Genomic DNA, 7,294 nt, shown 5'->3' on the forward strand with positions numbered 1-7,294 from the left:
GTGCTCTGCAGTTTCTGTGTGATAAGAATATATAAATTATTTCTTCTTCAATAACAAAAAAAAAATAGTTTCTGCTCTCTTGCAGAGTTTCTGAGCTCTTTTGTCTTTTTGCTTCTGATGTACTTTAAATGGTGCATTGGCTTTTTCATGTCCTAACTAGGCAGCAGGCAGTGATTTTTACTTTAAACAGTATGATGAGATTTTTGTCTAGCAGTAAATGCAATGAATTGTTGCCCCATATTCCCTTCACCCACAGTAACTGGGTTTTACTAAATAAAATCTTTTTGAATATGTCATTTACCTATTTCTACCAAAATTAAATGGAACTAAAACTGAGCTTAATTAGCTCATACTCCAGAATGCAGCAAAATAGCTTTTTGATATGAGAAAAACTTTAAGCACTCAAATACTTTTGTTTTCAGAAATGGGCAGGTTTTATACAGAATTCAAGTCATATCTGTCCCAGCTGTTCAGACCAGAGCTTTACTCACTCAAAAGCATGTGAACATCAAATTTAAGTGAGATTTCTAGCTACCAAGGAACTTCTGTTTAGTTCCAGCTTCCAATACAGTGGAGTGCTAAACTGTGCCTGTGAGTCCTAGATGCTGTTGTATTATAAAGAAACCACAGGGATGCAAGCACCCCTCTCTGATTGATTGTTTTTAGGCATATTAGAACATTTCCCTGCTATCTGAGCCAAACAGAATAAAGTGGGTAATGACAGAGGGAACAAAATGTCAACCTTTTGCCCCTGCAGCTTTCCAGAGGAACAACATCATTCAATTACTCAAGGTGAGTCTACAGAGACGTGTTAAGACACATGCCTGTGCTGCTCATGCTTGTAGCTGGCTGGAGAGAGCTCAACTCAGTCTAGAAGCCACAGAGGTGTACCAACATGGTGCATCAATTAATATGGCAAAGTAACCTTGGCAGAGGTTATTTACTAGGTCACAGCTCTGAGCGAGGTGGTATCGGCTACAGCTTCCAGGACAGAGCTGGCTCACATCCAGCTAGCTCCAAGCAGGGGCAAGCATCCAGCTACCTCTGAGCAGGGGCAGGCCGGATGCCCCATCAGCCACACCCATCCATGTAGAGACATGTATATGATGCAATGAAGCCACAGACATCGAGACACCATGTTAATGTAATAAAATCGTGTCATTGTAGGATCAATGTTTCTTGCTTTGAAAATAAACTCCTTTGACTTTGCTTCAGTATTTGCACAGCAGCAGGAAGGCATTGTGCTCTGCCAGTGTTGACAAGCCTAACTGTATGCCATTGGCATGACCTACTAAATGGGCAATACACAAACACAAGCACTCCCACTTCAGCCGCACTTTGTGAAAGTAATTAAGACAATGTATGCAAATGCAGACTCTACATTTAGTTATCGTAAATACATAATAAGGGGCTATAAGAACAGATACTTGTGACAAGAAGTCAGGAACTACAAATAATTAATAAAATTTTTCAGGAGTCCAAATATATATTTGAGTGCACACAGTCATTATTTTCAGATAGCTTTCATTACCAGCAATAAAAGCAATGCTGAGGAACTAGAGAAAAACATTCTTCTTTCCTTTCTGAATGGCTGGACGCTTGGCACCGTGACTGGGAGACCCTGCAGGAGCTATGCCCCCATCTCCTTCCTGCACTGACTCTGAGAGTCGCCTCCACAGACTCCACACAGCACCAGAAACATTAATGCTCATCATCTGAAACATATTAAAGACACGAACACTCCCTAAAGACTTACAGTCCTGACATCTCCTGCTCCTTGCCTAAAGCTCTGATCAAACATCAATATAATTTTGAAACCGGAAATACATAAGCCACTTATAAGAACAGAGCACAGGGCATTAATAAAAACTTTAGTATGAAAAGAAGAGGCTTCAGTTCCACTTCAGAAACATGTCTCATATTTAGGATACAATATGAATGTAAAAAAAAAGAAGTCTTTATGGACCATAACAGTAACATTTCTTTCTTTTTAAACGTAAATATTGGGAAGATTCACTGAAAGACAATTGTGAAATAGTCCATTTTGCTGGTGTAGAAGATATGCACACATTTTAATGAATCAGAGCAGCATAGAGAGAAAAAATATCTGAGAGTAAAGTATCTCTCTCAGCCTATACCTTGAGTAATAGAATTTGCAACCTAGTCAAAAACCAAAGGTCCCTGGCACTTGAGCAAAAAAAAAAAGCATTTCTCTAAAACAGTGGCGGCAACATTTTGGGTTTAGAGGAATACTTGGGCATAGAGTATTAATACTTTGCAGACGAGTCAGACAAAAGGCAATGTTTTAAAGTTAGGAAAGGTTTTCTCCATTTATGTTGTACTTTAACCATTTACCCAGGAAGTAATGGAAGATAATTAGAAAAGTTGTTCCTGTGGTATTTCCTATCAAGCAGAAGCCTAATGAGTTTCAAAGAAGATCTTTTGACTATAGTACAGACTCCTGTTGTAATTTCTGTATTTGGATAAATTTAAGTTGTTTATTTAAATAGATTTCCCAAGCCTCTAGCAGGTTAACAACTAAATATTAACTGGAGAATTATCAAAACTTTCAATACATTCAACGTTAGAATATGTTAGGGGCATTATATCCGCAATAGTTAATCTGTATACCTGCAGACCAGCCAGCACTTTAAGATGTCTTGCAAAACTGAATTCACAGAAGTCTACAAATTACCAGAATTTCACATCAAATTGTCAACAACTTGAGTTGCTAAGAATAGTATCCTGAAATAGCAGCTGAATCATCACTAATGCTGACTGTTTATCGAAGAAGGTGTTTTGTATTTGGTCTGGCTAGCTACACTATACCATGTTACTAAAGACAGGTGTGAATAATCAAATGAAACAGACTGGATGCAAGAAATGAATGATTTTACATTATGTGCTAAGGATAGGATTTTGAAAATCGACTTACCATTGTCTTAGCCCTTACTTCAATGGTGAAAAGACAGAAGACTTTTTTACTGGTTTGCATGGGAACAGAATGAAGCCAATATTGAGCTTTCAACCATCTATTATCCTACCAGATATCCTAAAATTATTCAGCCAATTATGCTGCATTTACTATTCAACTGGATATACTTGGGCTTCTTCTCTGAACAAGTCAGAAATGCCCCAGACCAGTATGTGGTTGAACAGATGAACTATTGTGTAGTATTTTGAAGGCACCCTGACAGAGAAAAAGAAGTCTGATTTGCACATTGGGTAGGTTTTTCTCTCACTGCTCTTTTGAGCATTATGGAAGTGTCCTGATCTATCCTTTGTAAAATGACAAGGGTTACATTAAGTCTTCTTTCCCTTGCTCAGCAGAGGGCAAAATATTCCTATGTCCATACCAGTATTTATTCATGCTGCTAAGCACTGATTTGGCTGGCAGACTGGAAAATGCCAGCATCCTAATTAAAAATAAACGGTATCTAGAAGAATATGCAGTGTCAGAAAGAAGAAAACATTGCCTTAATCATAATTAAAAAGTTTTATGTTCATGATCAATAGTATCAAACAGGGCAGGCTCATCCAGTAAAATTAATAAAGATAAATGGGCAAAGTACATCAAAAAGAGATTACTCCTCGCCATGTAACAGGAGTGGGTTTAGTGCTGTGGTTGAAAGTGTACTCAGAATAGAAGCTCTCAAAGAAAGAAGCAGAAGTTATGAAGTTTTCAGTGAGACATTTGGTCTCTTGAAGGCCTCATGGATTGCTATTAATTTTGGTGAATTTGAGCTATCATATTAGCTGAGGCTCTCCTCAAATCACTTACTTCATCCTACCTGCTTGCTCACTTCCCTAATTCACCTTGTCTTTCAGAACACAAACCCAATGAAACAGGTCCTGTCATATTAATATATTTGTTTAGTACATACTTCCCAAGGGTACTATACTGAAAGTCATGTAGGCAACAATGCTAGCTACAGTTTGTGTCACATTCTCCTATGCTCATCCCCAAGAATTATTGTTTCCTAACAAACCTGGAACTAAATCATTAAGACTGCAGAGAAGCAGTATATTAATATCTACCCAAAACACTAAAACAAAAAACCCCATGTATCTGGCAGAGTACGGGAGCTCTGTTTTTCATGAGAAGCACTCTTTATCTTACAGCAAATGGGATTTACCAAGAAAAATATATTGAAATATTTTTAATAGCAAAACCAACATGAACCAACGTGGCAAATTCTAAATCTCAACAGAAAACGCGAAGACTTCAGGCAAGAACAGTTAAAAAATAGTTCCCTTGGATGTTATTATTATCCAGGCCTTTAGGGACCCAGTAAGACAGAGAGGTGGGTATTTCCATAAACTAACTTTTGCCTAGGGAGGCTGCTAGCTCTCCATGGGCTCCTTCTGCAGTCAGCAGAGGAGAGAGATGCTTTCAAAATGGCAATTCAGAGCCAAATCCCAGTTTAACCACTCTGAATTGCTCCCTTGGGACATTTTTTCTCTTCCCGATGACAGCAGAGCTTTTAGAGGACTATTAGCCTTAGGTAAAGTGAGAATACTCAACTAAACAAGAAACAATGGGTAATCCCCATCAATTCAGAAAATAAACTGGGAGCTTGCTTTCCGCTATTTGACACCTTTGCTAATTCCATTAAACAACTTGAGCGGCAAACAAGAGGAGGATCTTTGGTCTGCAGTAGATTTGTAGATTTCCATTCTAAAATCTGTTTTATATTCCTCCAACTGAAGGGATTCTTTTTTATGGCTGCTGTGGAAATCAGAATTTTAAATGAGCCTTTACTGCTTTGGGTAAATCGAAATGAAAAAAAATAATAGAATAGTCTTCTTTAAAAGAATATGACTCTCTGCTAGCCCCCCAAAATGCTTACAGAATGTTTTAGACTTTTTAGTTTATTTCTAATTCGTGGAATATACCCTAACTACCTGCCAGTAGCAACCCAACACCATACAAGCCTATGATGCTGCAGGAATTCCTCCTGTATTTAAGATACCAGGTAGACTGTTTCACAAAAAGATTATTTCCTGACTGAGAAGCCAGAATCAGATAAATAGAGTTCCTGAAAAAAACCTTCAGATGGTCTTTGCAGACGGCAGCAAACAGTAGATATTTTGAAAAGTGGGGAGTCTGCAGCTGGAAAAGAGCCTCCTGAGCCAGAATTGCCATCCTGTAGCAAGTCAGTTGTTTCTTAGTGAACTGTTATTCTGTGGTCTAAATAGGACAGCTTGAATTTCCTCTGTACAAAGTATACTTTACTTCTCAGTATGCACGGATTCATGCGAATAACTCCTATTAACAATAATGGCAGTTAAATGCATCAGTCCTTGAGTATTACTATTAAAATACACACAAAATTCTCACACGTACCCTTCATTAGCATTAACATGGGGCTAGCTGGAGTTTCAAAATAGTCTTCAGCAGTAAATTGCTAGTAATTTTAAGTGTCAATAATCATTATTCGCCTTCTCTAAAATACAGTTGTTAGGAGATGGGGAGTTTTCATTCCTCAGCAAGAGCCATAAAACCAAGCTAGTCCTCAATGTGGTCTCTGATATGGCTCTATAAAGTGTGGGCTACTGTAATGTCAATGAGTCAGTTCACCAAAACTCTTTCAGTATTGCCAGGAGCCTCCCTGAGCTGGCTAAGCACACCTCATGGGTATGGAAAAGATGGCGTGGCAAGTTTAGGCATCCCAAAACTGGTAACGTTAAGAAGGAATTACCAGTGATGGTAGTTTGTACAAAATAACCATCAGTATGATTAAACAGTCACCATGGAATTACTAGTGGATTTGCTCCTTTTTTTTTTTTTTTGAGAAAATGAGGAGTCAGCTTGAAAATAAATTTAGAAGAACCATGATAATTTGCAACAGTAATGGAGAGACCTTGGAGAAGGAAGGAAAAGCCACAGGCACCCAGGTTGAGCACTGTCTGCAGCTTCCCTGCCAGCATCACTGCCTCCACCTGGGACAGGTAGAGCCCCCTCCCATGGGATAGGTGCTGGGGGCAGCCTGTGCTCCACTCATGGGAGGGAGATTTGGGGAGACCCACACCAGAGGGTGCAGAGCGTACCTTTCAGAGGCTTTTTCACAAGCACATGTGTGTTGAGGGTTGCAGGAGCAGGGCGGCTGGAGGTAGGACTGGAATGTGCGCATGTGTCTGTGGGATTAAAACTTTTGGGGAGTAGCTATAGAAGAGTGTTCAGAAATTTTGTTTATTAACATTTTAGAAGTGACTAATATTGCAGTTTATCTGCAATATTGTTCATATTGATCCTGAATGTATAGTTTACTATTCTCCAATTAAACACATGCTGTCAATAAATGAATAAACTGCTTCAAACCTGACTTGATTTAAACCACATGAGTTGAGCAGGGTTTTCCCTGTGACAGTAAGTAGTGGATAAATATACCAATAGTCAGGCACAGACCAAATTTTACACCCAAATCCTTGATGCCTGTGCGTACTCAGTTCATGATCTACCCTAAGCAAAAAGTGATGTTCAACCTGAACAAACATTGAAGTAGAGAGATAATTATATTCAGCACAGCCACAGCTCTGCTCCTAAGTAATTGTTCAGCTATTGAGTTTTGCCTGCACTATTTCAGTATAAGGAGTGACTTGTAAAGGTATTAATAAGAATAATGTTGAGCTACATCAAGCACATTGTGAAATGTAAAATCTACATTTTTAAGAAAATGTTGGGGTTTTTTTCTCCCACTTTCAGCAAAAAGCAAGAAAGGAACGCCTTTCAGACATTGCAATATCACAGTAAGGGATGGAGCATAGTGGAAGATTTGCCACAAAGACGTAAGCTGGTGTGCTCCATCAAGCTCAGACCTCTTTTTATGTAGCAATTTAATAAAGCTCTCCTTGATTTGCACCTGTTTCTCCTCTCAGTCACCAGTGTTCCACAGGGTGAGCTGTCACCAGTTTGATGGACTCCAGTACAAAGACTTTTAGACACAAGTACATGATGGTTACACTTTCTGTTGCAAAAGTCAGATCTGAACATAGGTAGATGCTGGAATAAATTTCCAGCTCCCATTTTTTCCAGTGAGTGCATCAAGCCAGTTCTCAATGCGCATTAGCTCAAAGGGTATGAAAAGCAGAATAGGAGTAGAGACAATCCTATACTTTGTTGTGTTGCACCTTCCTGGTCCTCCCAAGTCTGAGCAATGCAGGGGAGGAGCTTGGAAATTGCTCTCTCACCTTATGCTTCTGTATTAGTAAAAATATGAATGTATATCCTTTGCCATATAAGTGTGAGAGGTAAAGGCATACTAATTTTTTAAAAGTTGCCTAGATTGTTCTG

The sequence above is a fragment of the Egretta garzetta genome, unplaced genomic scaffold, assembly GCF_000687185.1.
Source record: "Egretta garzetta isolate BGI_Z169 unplaced genomic scaffold, ASM68718v1 scaffold259, whole genome shotgun sequence".
Classification (NCBI taxonomy): Eukaryota; Metazoa; Chordata; class Aves; order Pelecaniformes; family Ardeidae; genus Egretta; species Egretta garzetta.